The sequence below is a fragment of the Macaca fascicularis genome, chromosome 14, assembly GCF_037993035.2.
Source record: "Macaca fascicularis isolate 582-1 chromosome 14, T2T-MFA8v1.1".
Classification (NCBI taxonomy): domain Eukaryota; kingdom Metazoa; phylum Chordata; class Mammalia; order Primates; family Cercopithecidae; genus Macaca; species Macaca fascicularis.
In genome coordinates, this window is record NC_088388.1 from 49,471,737 (window position 1) to 49,485,022 (window position 13,286).

General features: G+C 34.3%; 1 protein-coding gene across 49 annotated transcripts in view; it reads left to right on the top strand.

The window, feature by feature from the left end:
• The window catches only part of SOX6 (SRY-box transcription factor 6), a 658,308-nt gene that overhangs the window by 317,371 nt on the left and 327,651 nt on the right, over positions 1-13,286 (top strand). The gene's annotated exons all lie outside the window — the stretch shown is intronic.

Below are 13,286 nucleotides of genomic sequence, written 5' to 3' on the forward strand. Positions count from 1 at the left end.
CTAGTCCTATGATAGATACATGGTTTGCAAATATTTTCTCCCAGTCTTTAGCTTCTCTGTTGTCCTCTTTACATGGGCTTTCAAAGATGAAAGTTTATAATTTTGATGAGGTCCAACTGAAGAATTTTTTACTGTATGGATCAAGTATTGACATCAAGCCTAAGAATACTTTGCCTAGACCTAGATTCTAAATATTTTCTCCTATTTTTTCTGAAAGATGTATATGTTTATACTTTACATATATGTATATAATCCATTTTCAGTTAATTTTTGTATAAGGCGTGAGGTTTAAGTCAAGGCTCATTTCTTTTGGCCTATAGATGTCTAATTTGCTGTGGCATCATCTGTTGAAAAGGCTAACCTTCCTCCATTGAATTGCTTTGCAAATCATGTGATTATCTGTATAGAAAATCCCAAGGAATGTAAATACAAAATAAAACAGAACAAAACAAAAAAACAGCTTCTTAGAACTAATGAGTCAACAAGGTCACAGGATCTAAGATCAACACTTAAAAATCATTCACATTTCTATACAATAGCAGTGAACCTATGTCTTTGTCCATTCAGGCTACTGTAACAAAATACCATAAACTGAGTTATTTATAAATAACATAATTTTATTGCTTTCTGTGTAGCATTAGCTTCTCTGATATTTTCTGGAGACTGGGAAGTCTAAGATCAAGGCACCAACAGATTTGGTGTCTGGTAAGGGCTCTTTGCTTCACAGATGGTGCCTTGTTGCTGTGTCCTCCCATGGTGGAAGGCACAAACAAACTCCCTCAGGTATCTTTTATAAGGACGTAAATCCCATTCATGAGGGTGGAGCCCTCATGATCTAATAACTTCTCAAAGACCACCACCTCTTAATACTACCACATTGGGTACTGGGTTTCAATGTACAAATTTTGGGGAGACACAAAATTCAGAACACAGAAAAATATGAAAACTGAAGTTAAAAACACAAAACTTGGCCAGGCACAGTATCTCACACCTCATATCCCAGCACTTTGGAAGACCAAAGCGGGTGGATCATCTGAGATCAGGAGTTTGAGACCAGCCTAGCCAACGTGGTGAAATCCCATCTCTACGAAAAATACAAAAATTAACAGGACATGGTGGTGGGTGCCTGTAATCCCAGCTACTCAAGAGGCTGAGGCAGGAGAATGTTTGAACCTGAGAGGTGGATGTTGCAGTGAGCTGAGATCGCGCCACTTTACTCCAACCTGAGTGATGGAGTGAGACTCTGTCTCAAAAACAAACAAACAACAAACAAACAAAGAAACCCCCCACAAAACTATTTACATTTTCTCCAAATAAAGTGATATGCTTAGGAATGCACTTAACAACATGTACAGGAACTATATGCTGAAGTTACAAAATGCTGATTGCAAAAATGAAAAATGACCTAAAAATATGACAAGACATATTGTATTCATGTACTGGGAGACTAAACATGGGAAAAATGTCAGTTTTCCCCCAAATAGTCTATATATTTGATGCAATTCCTTCAAAATCCCAGCAAGACTTTCATATACCTAGACAAACTTACTCTAAAATTTGTGTAGAAAGGATCATATTCTAGAATAGCTAAGACAATCTTCAGAAAGAAGAAAAAATTATTAGGAATTATTCTACCCAATACTGTATTAAGGCATACTATACAGCTATAGTAATCAAGGCAATGTGATATTGGAAGAGAAATAGTCATGTATATCAATGGAATATACTAGAGAATCCACAGATAAAACCACAGAAATATGCTCAACTGATTTTGACATAGACGAAAAGTATTTGTTATTTTACATTTATTGATCTTGCCTCACAAGATGATTTTAATTTTCTTGAGGACACGTACCATATCTTTAGTCTATCTTCACAACGCCTGCTATGGATCCTAGCATATAATATACATTAACCTAAAATACTGTTGATTTATTATAAAAGTTTTCAGAGAGATAAATAATATTATGATTAAAAGGAGATGAATAGCTCTAATTTTTAGAGAATGCCTCTTCATCTAAACAAAATATACATATATACATGCATAACAACATATGTATACGTACTTAAATACACAAATACATATGCTTATTAATTCCATAATCATTTATTAAGCTTTTTCATGCAGTATTTTAGTGGGCCTGGGTTGGAGAGAGGTAAAAGTGGAGAAAAGGGTAGAAGAAGATGTACAAAGATAAATATTGATTTTTAGTAGCTCCTAATTTAGTAGGAAACACATGTAAATAAAGTAATTATCATAAGTGCAATAGTAGAAGAAGCTATAAAATGCTGTGTTGGCTGGGTGCTGTGGGTGGCCAGGTGTGGTGTCTCATGCCTGTAATCCCAGCACTTTGGGAGACCGAGGCAGGTGGATCACTTGAGTTCAGGAGTGCGAGACCAGCCTGGCCAACATGGCAAAACCCTGTCCCTACTAAATATACAAAAATTAGCTGGGTATGGTGGTACACACCTGTAATCCCAGTTACACAGGCAGCTGTTGCAGGAGAATCATGTGAACCTGGCAAGTGAAGGTTGCAGTGACCTGAGATCGTGCACTGCACTACAGCCTGGGTGATAGAGCGAGACTCTGTCTCAAAAAAAAACAAAAAACAAAAAACAAAAAACAAAATGCTGTGGAAGTACAAAAGAGGAAACCATAAATTTTTCTAGATCTAAGGAGGGATTTATTGATATTTGAGCTATATTTTGATAAACTCATCATAGTGAACAAGAGATATAATGGAATCCCAGGTAGAGAGAACAGCATGTACAGTTGCATGGTATGAATAAACCTGTGAATTTAATTAATGTGAAGAAGTTTGGTGTGACTAGGACAGGAGACACAACTGAAAAATATGTTGAAGCCATTATTACAGAAATTGAATTTTATCCTATGGGTAGTGGGGAGCAGTAGAGAACTTTTAAGTTGGAGGATGATTGACATAATTGAACACTTTTTTTAGAAAAGTAACTTTGGTGGCATTTTGACTATCAGTTGGAAAAAGGCAAGGGCAAATACAGGGGAATCTGTTAGCAGACTATTTTAATGGTTCAGGCAGGTACTAATCAGAGTCTAAACTAAGGCAATGGCAGGGGAAGAAGAGAGAAGGAATCAGCTATTTGAGATATAGTTGAGGTTGCTAATTAGGAGTGGGGTGTGAGGTTAGGGAGATATCTAGCTGAGAGATTTAATGGTGAGGCTATTAGGATGGTGGATATACAGAGTTGAGAAGGTTTGGGGAAAAGGTTTGCATTTAGACATACTGAGTTTGAGTATTCCATGAAGGTGGAATACATCTAGCAGACAGAAGTATTAGAAGAGATATTGGCTCCTTTCCTTGTCATTTTATGGATTGAATTTTTTTTTCTTAGATACTCACTTCAATTTATCATTGTTGCTTTCAGGTTGCAACAATGAACATTGTTACATCAAACTTGGTCCACATGTGGAAACTCCATAATCTATCATTCTAGTCATATAAAATAAGGGAAGTGACTATACACTTAGCCCCAATATGAGTCATGTGTATCTTATCTGTTCAGATGAACTCAATTAATTTTGTAGCCCAGTGTTTCTCAAACTGTCAGTAGCATTGGCATCACCTGGGAGCTTATTAGAAGTGCAAATTCTTGGGCTTCATCCTTGACCTACTAAATCAGAAACTCTGGGATGGGGCCCAGGAACCTGTGTTTTAGCAATCTCTCTGCAATTTCAGATGCACACCAACAATTGAGAACTATGATATAGTTCTGTACTATATTGTTCTGTAATATATAGTCCAAGCCATATAACATGATAGCATGAAATCGACTTCTGACTGGGTAACATATTTTTAGCCATCTTCATGATCAGTTAATTGTCTAAGAAGTGTTCAATAATGGGTAAATTTGTTTGATTAAGAAGTAGGGTGAAAGTACGCTACAGGCTGTATATGTCAAGGTGTAATAGATATTACCTTTTTATTATTCATAAAAGATATTGATTTTATTATTCTTTCTTTCTTAGGTCTTATTTCATATAAGTTTGTTTCTCACATTGCTAGATATTCAAATTGATGTGAATTAATGAATAAGAATCAAATTCAGGACTGCCTTAGTGGCTTAGTGATTAGTTTAGAGTGATGGTGTTGGGGGCGATTGTTAGGGAAGAAAAGTTGATTAGGGAAAAAAGAAAAGGTATTGTGTGGTTTCAAATGTATTAGTCTGGATTCAGATATTGTTTCTGTACTTTGATCAAAGGTATAGCACATAGGTTATAGAGTGATCCCTTGTCTTATCCTAGGGTGCTTAATAAATATTATTGGATGATGAACCAAATTTAATGTGAAAAACAAAACCCACAGGCCTTAACATTTAATGGCCAAAGAAAACCCTGTATTCTTCTTAGACATGTAGATCTTAAAGTGTTGAGGTGGCCTAGGTAGAAGTGAATTTCCTAGTTGTTAAGGTGAACAGCCGCAGGTTTCTCTGGTGATGAACTTTAGTTTTCGTTAGCCCCACTTGCTCTGCCATTCCTGCTGTTTTGCAACAGGGCTTAAAAGTGCTTTAAGTGCTTGTGACCGTGGTAATGAATGAAAATGTCTTTCCAGCACTGAGAGTATTGCATTAGACTGAATAGTCACCTCACTTGTAAAAGCACTATTAGAGTGGGGCAGCTGTAAGTAAGGATAACGATTTGTGTCCACTGCTTATTTACTGAAAATTGTCAATGTATTATTTATTGAGAGCTCTCCAGACAGTGCTTGTCAGAATAAAAATGTCAGCTCTGAGCAAAATGTTATAATACATAATAAAAATGCTAGGTATGCATTTTAGGAAGACAACTAATTAGAGCTGCTTTTTCTTAAGGAAGGGACAGTAAACATGTCTAATATTGTGGACCTTCTCCATTTGTATAAGTCCTTTTTTTAATCCCTGCTCAGCTCAGTATTTGGTTTAGAAACTTATCATGTCTGAGAAATCATTTGAACAACTTTGTATTGTGGCCATTAGACACCCCAAGTACTGGGGAAGCTTGCTGAAAGACGAAGGGCCTCACTTTCCATTCCACAGTGAGCAGCTGCCCTCACCTCCATGTTTTGTCTGAAATGAGAAGATGTCACTTCCTCCCTGAGCAGTGCTCGTGGAAAACTGCCTCCAGTGTAAACAACATAAAATTATTAAGCTTATTCCTCAGCCGTGCTAATTAACCCCAAACAAATTTCACATTAAGGAAACAGAATTCAATCAATGTAAATGTTATTGCTGTGTATTACTGTAAGCAATAATATAGTGGCTAAAATAATTAATTATTTTGGATTTTTTTAAAAGAAAGTATTCTTTTTTATGGTGTTGCGAAATGTTTTGTGGATTTGTCCTCCCTTTCTTTGGCCTTTCCTGGTGTAGAATATAAAAGATCTGTGTGGTAAAGCATGGGTAATACACAGTTGTTTTTTACAACTGGAATGTAAAAAGGGAAAAACATATTTTGGAGAGCCTCAGGTTTACTTAGTCTAATACATTGGCAATACATACGCAGATTTTGTCTCCTCTTACCTATCCTAGTTGACTATTCATTTTAACAATTTCCTATTATCTTTCCTTCCAGTCTTAAATAAAAAGGCATGTGGTGATTTTTTAAAAAAAGAATGTTAAATATTAACCAGTTCTTAGGGAAAACAATGAAATGCCACTTTACTGTATTTCAGATTTTGGGAAGCAATTCGCAATAAAGATTCCCACTCCTCCCCCGTTTTTTATAAAAAAATCTGGGCTCATATAAGGAGTCAAATTAGCCTCATCAAGCTAATTTTCTTACATTTTTGAAAACAACCAGCTTTCTAAATAATTGCTTGGTTGTGCCTGTGATCACTTGGGATAAAATATATTGTTATCATCATTTTCTTAATCCTCAAAGATCTTTAAAGACATGAAGTGCAGAAGCTAGAGAACATGTAACTTTATTTCGTGTAAATAGAATGCATATTTGATTAATATGGAATTGTTTATCAGTGACAACATATTCTATGATATATGGAACATAAATACTATTTGTATTAAGATTAATCTGAAAAATGATACATTATTTAACCAATATATACCAGCTAGTGTTAAATTAACTTTGAAACTTAAAGTAATTTAAGTAAATGAGTAACACAATAAAAGAAAATATTGCTGATTTTCAGAGGTTTAATACCCACCATTTCTTTGTAATTTTACCATCTTATTCCAGCAAATGCAATTCTTGTATCTCTTCATCCTCTGTTAGTTCAGTATCTTATTACAGGACTACTCTTAATTCCTTACTCTTCTATAGTAAAACTCTTATCTTCATCTTGGTAGGAATATTTAATCTTTTAATCATATCTTAAACATCTAATGAGCAGGCTGCTACTAAATATTTACAGGGATGCCAAAACTAATAACAAGAACATAAGTGTTCCAAGGAATAGCTGGAGTATGTTACTAAAAGAAATAAGTAAACCTAACTCTTTATATAAGAGTTAAGAAGAAGTTAAAATATCTTGGAAGGACTGTTTTAGAATAACATCGGAATGGACCATTTATTCAATTGTGTCTTTTGGCTTAAAATTATTTGTTTCAGATTATTTCTTTAGTTTCTATGACTAGACAGTTGTTTTCTTTTTTATTTCTTTGGGCACTTACTTTTACTTTTCCAAACAGGAAACAACTTTATATTTTATTTATTTGCATCACATAGGTTGCTGATAATATGTTCTAGATTATGAGAGGCTATATTCAGAATCTAAAAAAATGAATAAATTTAGACAATACAAGTTTGTATTGAAAAATTGCATGCATTTTAGACATTTATGTCTTTAACTATATTTTAAGCAAAAGGTTTAAATAATGTGCATTGTATAGCAAAGAAAATAGGATGGTTATATATGATAACTAGAACTTGGCTAGCCCTCTGGTTGTCAGGACACAAACAATTTTTAACTGTATAATTTCTATGACTAGTACTCCTGGATTTTAAAGTTACACTATAATTCCAAACCAATAAGTGGAATAAAATTTTAAAATAAGGGTCCCAGTTAGAAGAACGTATATTAGTATATTTTAAAATAAGATGCAAAGGGTTTGCATCCAATATTTTATTCCCTTTAAGACTATAATTGACAAACTGCAGTAATCATGCTTTTAAGTGTTTTTCTCCCTCTACTGAATTCATTTAAAGAAAAAGAAAATAAAAAAGTGAAAAAGAGACTCCAGAATTTTGAAACCCAGTGGTCCTAAAGTGTTGGGAAAATAGCCAAGGTGTCACAGCTAATTTCTGACCCTGTTTTATGAGTTCTGCTGTTCCTTATTCCCCCTGTCAGCCTGGGAATCCCTGAGGCTGTGCAAACTGGCTGAACATCACTCAATCCCAGTTTTATATCCCCTTTTAATAATGTTGAGTCTATTCTGTCCAACTTTGATTCAGACAACCTGCTTGTCTTGAAAAAGTGATATATTTAATCAGTGACTCTGTCTCCAGCATAGCTCCCACTGCGTGTGACTAGAGCCAGAGAGTAGTGCAGTGGTCTGTCATTTCTGTTTGAATGGGTAATGTGGAGCCCATCAGCTGAAAAGACAGGAGCTGGAACTGCTTGTTAGGACACATGATCAAAAGCCACTCTCTGCTTTCTGCCAATCAAACCTCATGTTGCCTTGTGGGGCAGACATTAAATAGATTTTTTTTTCTGCCTTACAATATGGGCACTTTGCCAGTTTGACATGTGAACTGTTACAAAAGATAGCAGAGTTTCGACTGCTTGCTGACTGCTTAAAAATATTACCGAACACTTGTCAAAATGAAATATTCATAATACTATATTATGATAAATTCAGTGAAGTATTATTTGGTGCCTTTATGTTGTAATTTATGGATTTTTTTTTTGTGGGGCAGAAGAAACAATAGAGAATTGCATTTTGGGTGAAAGTAAGGAATACAAAACTGTAAATCAATCCAATTACAAAGCCAACACAACTGTATGACAAATAGTTTTGAATAAGATGATTATTGCTTTGTGAAAGTGACATTAGTTAATTAAATGTTATTTTGCATTCTCTCTCATCTATTTTAAAAATTACTTACTTCTTGTAAGTCAATGTAGGAGAGTGGTTTTTGTATTATATTTTAAGCCAAAAATATTTAAAACTTTATTTTGAAATACAATTCAGGATCTTATTCCTTCTGCTTATTGAGATTTTGGACACATTTTAAATTCGAAGGCAGTCTCTTTAATTTGTGGCTGTCCTGATGGGCATTTTTACTCTGCCTTTTCTTTTTCTTATCCTCTGAAGATTCCCCTATTATATTTCTGCCTCATCTTTGTGCCCATAACATTACCCAGTAGTGATAGTGGAATAGACCTAACTTCTAAGGTTTTTAAGAGAAGAATGAGTACCCAAGTAGTTTTGACTTAAAAGGTCGTTGAAATGGGCATTTCCTACCATTTTCAAACCACCCAGATAACTGTTCTAAAACTGTTAAATCTTAGTTGGTGTTTTGATATCTCCAAACTTGCCACTTGCCGTTTCTTCTCTAATGATCATTTTAAAAGGAGTTAAACATTTTCACCAAAACATACCATGGCAATCTAGTGGAACTCATTTAAACAGTGAGCTACACATAAACAGCTGCTCCTTCAATAAGCCATTCTTTATAATACCCTTATTACCTTCTAGTGTCTCAAATTCTGATTAGTCAACAGTGCTGATTGCTGTACAGCATTCCGTTGCCCATCTTCCTTCTGCTCAGCTGCTCATGTCTTAGTTGTTATTTGATTACAACACAACTTGTGCATTGTTTCTCCAAGTTGCTCTTTATATTGTGTCTTAAAAACTCTGAATTATCTAGAGAAACTGGGGTGTTGTGAGAGTGACTTTCTTTATACACATTTAAAATGTCTGAGTAAAGCATGGTATTAAAAAAACACATAACTATGGAATTCTTAGGTTGGAAAGAATAATTGTGACTTAAAACTCAGTACTTATAATCGAATTATGAAACATACATTAAGGATGTGGAAGTGTTTTAAAAAGCATATACTATTTTACAAATTTAAAGAGTTATAAAAATGTTACATTATGGTGATTAAATTTCAGTCAGATATAAAGTTCTGGAAGAGGTAATTATGTATGTGTAACTCCATAGGAAGGGCCTAAAGGACCTTCATCTTTGCCCCAGGACTAGATAATTTTAGTCCAATTACTGTGTAGCACCAATGATACCTCACTAAGTAGGATAGCATGTTGGTAGTTTAAGTTGTGATGAAATAAGTAAGGGTGGGAAAAATCTCTATAATGAAGTTTGAATTTCAGCTATTCCTTTGTTGTGACCCCCTGGAATTTACTCTTAGTGAGTAGGAAATGCTGACACACTAGAAATGCAACCCCAGTAAAGGCCCTAAATCTGTCATTGTGCTCTGGAGTCTGCTCTGAAAATAGCAAAGCTCTTTTGGTAAATTAAAATCGGTGTGAATGGGAACAGATGTTGACATACTTTACTTTATCTTCAGGGATGCCAGTTAAAGAGGAAGGGGTCAGCAAGGTTAGATGGTAGGAAATATAGTAAGTGTGCAAACTTGTTTTGTAAAGGGAGTTCTGTTTTGGGACATTAGTCAATAGAATTGTATTTCTCTTTTGTAGTCCAGGTAAGAATTATACCTCCATTACTATATCTACAGGAAAGATGAGGGGGGTGGTATTTATTTCTGGATGGCTATCTGTTTTTGATGTTCCCTTGTGATTGTACCTTTTCTTCATCAAACTGCTATAAACTGTCTCAGATTGCTATTAGGTTTTACCTCGCAACATCATTTTGGCATAGCTTCCTAAAGTATTTTTTGAACCCTAATGCTATAGTAGAGTCTTTGTACTGGTATTTGTCAAAAATAATGAAAATGGTTTATGCTCTAAAAATGCACAATTTATCAAATACCTTGTATAGTCAATTTAAATAAGTCTCGTAGAACTTTCAGTCTTGATTTGAAAAAATAGCATAGGATGAATTTATTTATAAGAACCTTAATAGTTTCTCTCAATTCCTTTTACAGTTTAGATTACCTTATAATTTTCTAAATCTACATGAACAATAATGATCAATTTTGTCAGTATTATTCACACCTTTTATTAATTTAACATAGATGAATAAATGTGAATGTTGTGAAGAGTTGATTGGGAATAGATTTTAAATCTGACAGTTAGATTACAGGGTACCTAAGAAAAAATGGCTCTTTCACTAGGTACCTAGTAATTTAATTCTTGTTTGAAATTATTATAATTTATTACAGTGTGTGGGTCCTAATGAATGTCTACTATTAAATGAAAAGGAGAAATTGAAATTAAGATTATGAAATTCTTTTAACTCATATCTTTAAATCCCCTTAAACAATTCAGAAGACATTAATAAGCTATGGAGGTTACGTTCCATATTCTGTAATGACAAATAAAAACATTTTTTTCAGTGTTTAAAGAGTCTAGAAAATGTTGAGTGTCATTAAACTTCAAAGCATGCAATCTTGGAATTTTATAAAATGGTTGGTAGTAGCCATTATAACAGCATTAAAACTGGCAACTTCATTTAAATATTTATTTGGACTAGACATAGACTTTTCTAGCATTTGAGTTTTCCAGAAATAGTGACTATTTCCTTAGTGTTAAACACTTAATGAAGGATGATTTGAGATTTCATTGAGCTATAAACCACACCAGATTAACGTTTTAAAAATTCCAAATACCAAGGAAACTTTTAAAATGTCAGTAAAAATTTAGAAATAAAATAAAGATGTCCAACTGCCCACAGGCATTGAAAATTGCCACTTACTCCTAGATCTAAGTAAAAGCTGGCATGTACACAAAATGAAGCTCAAGACTGAAAAATAATAATTCCCGGTATTAATGTAGTAAGCATTTACTGTTTATTACATTAATGATGATATATGGCAATTAATGATGATATATGGCAATTTTTCTCACCTGATGAATTATCTGAAATGTCATTAGAAAGGTCCATTGAGTATCTTACCTGGTAAGAAGCCCCTCTCTCATAAATTTGGCCATGCTTATTTGAAAATCATTTAAGAAAGAAAATAAGCATGATTGGCCCCTTGAATTTCAAAGCATTAGCATGCTTACCTAAAACTTCTAAAATTTTGTTTCCTAATTTCTAGAGCTTTTTTAAAAATTGATGCTGCCATAATGCATATATAAGCTAGTAATTAGTTTATGTGTAGAAAGAGAAAAAGAAAATAAGCAAGGTGGTGAGAAGTTTACTTTTGACTGTAGACAATAATCCTGCTCTGGGTTTTTGACAGCCTCAGAACAATGCGAGCAGAGGAGATAGAGAGCCTGGTCATCTCTCACCGTGGTGATCCCCAAGTACTAATCTTGGATGTAAGAAATAAAATGTAATGTCTTCAGAGAGTGGCTATTTAGGTAGATTTTTGTTGGTTGATTGTAATTTCAAATAAATTTCCCTTGAGAGTGTGGAACTGTGCTTAGACCTGTAAGAGTCACATCTCTATTCTTTTCTTTGGTAATACAATTCTCTAACTCCCTCTCCCCACTCCTACCCCTACTTAAGGTTGTGTTGCCAAAAGAATGCAGTGAGAGTGCTAGCTGTTTTTAGATGGGAAGGTGATTTGTTGCCTCTGATAATCTGCTTGTTGAGCTCAAGTTAGCTCTGGCATCTGAAGGAAATAAATGTCAGAAACAAGTAGGGCAGTGCTCTCTTAGAAATGATTACTGATCTCTTTTTAAAATGTTTACAGTAGTTGTTTAATAAGGAAACAATTGAACAGAATTTATGCTGCCTAAGTTTCTATAAATAACAAAGTATTTTCTCATCTATCTGTAATGTCCACGTGGTTGCTGTTTATCACTGTTTAACTAGTTCCAACAGTTAAATTCCGGTGTCTCTCATCTACTATTACAAAAGGCTACAGTGGGCCAACAACATCATAGGGATAGGGTAGGAAGATAGAACTTTCTCATATTATTCTGTGTGAGAATATGATGGCTGTATTATAAAAAACTGCTTTAAAATATTTTTGCTAATTGTGATTCAGTAATTTCAAAATGTTAACTTTGGAAAAACATTGACAATTTACAAAAACGTATCTACTGTTAGATATTTTATTAGATTTTTTTCTCCTTTGTGCCTATTTAAACTCTAAATGAAAGATGGAAATATGTTTGCTCTAAATATTTGATGTGATTGAGATGAGATTAAGCGGTTTAAATGATTTAAAAATTATATTTACTTTAGTGCAATCTGTTAGATTCAATGCTAATCTGTCTTTTGGTTTGCTTTGTGGTACAGGAAACTAAGCAACGGGGGTTAAACTATTCAGTGCATGGTTAGGGTTAAAAACCTGGGTTCCCTCTCTCTGTACCAGTTACCAAGTTCTTCAGGCAAAGTTGAGTTTGCTGTTCAGACATTAGCTGTACTTCTTAGCGATGACCTTGTCGGGTAGAGAAGCATGGCACAGTGGCACTTTCCAGCTGTATTCAGCCTATCCGTCGGGGTATAATCATGCTCAGTCCCAGCACCACAGGCTTGGACATATGTTGAGTTTTATTTCTTTCTTCTGACATTAATCCTATTCACCAGCTGTTCTGCCAGCTGCCATTCTTCAGTTTAGAGATTACATTTTGGGGGATACCAACAAAGGTCTAGTTGACCACTGCTTTCTTTTTTTCACTTATTCTATAGAAATGATAGGACCTAGGGGTTAAGAGAACTCAATCTTTTCCCACTATCACCTCACTTTTCTTTGGATTCTAGACATTAACATGATTTATGATCACTCTTAGTATGTTGTAGATAAGCCTTCCAAAGCACCAGATTACCACCTTACTTATAAATCCCCTTTCCACAAAAAGGTTTTAAGTTTACATTGAAGGATATAATAAATGTTTCTTATACTATTATATAAACAACATTAATTAGTGGCAATTTCTTTTGATGTCCTAAAACATATTCCAGCTGAAAATATACTTTCAGTTCTTCTTTGTTTTTCCCCACAGGTTTGATAACATATCTGAGTTAAGATGATACTTTTCCTTTCCTGAGCTATGGTTTCACTAATCTTGTTTGAATGGGCTATTAAATCTCTGTTACACTCATAATATATACTAATAAGTAGTATAGATTTCTCACTTTATATTCCAGATGATCTGCCCATAAGCAGGATGTTAAACATCTGTAGTTTAAGCCTCTGGGACTAACAAATGCCTTAATGCCAGAAAGAAATGTGGCCTGAATGATAAGGTCACAGACCATGTGGTAAAGAAAC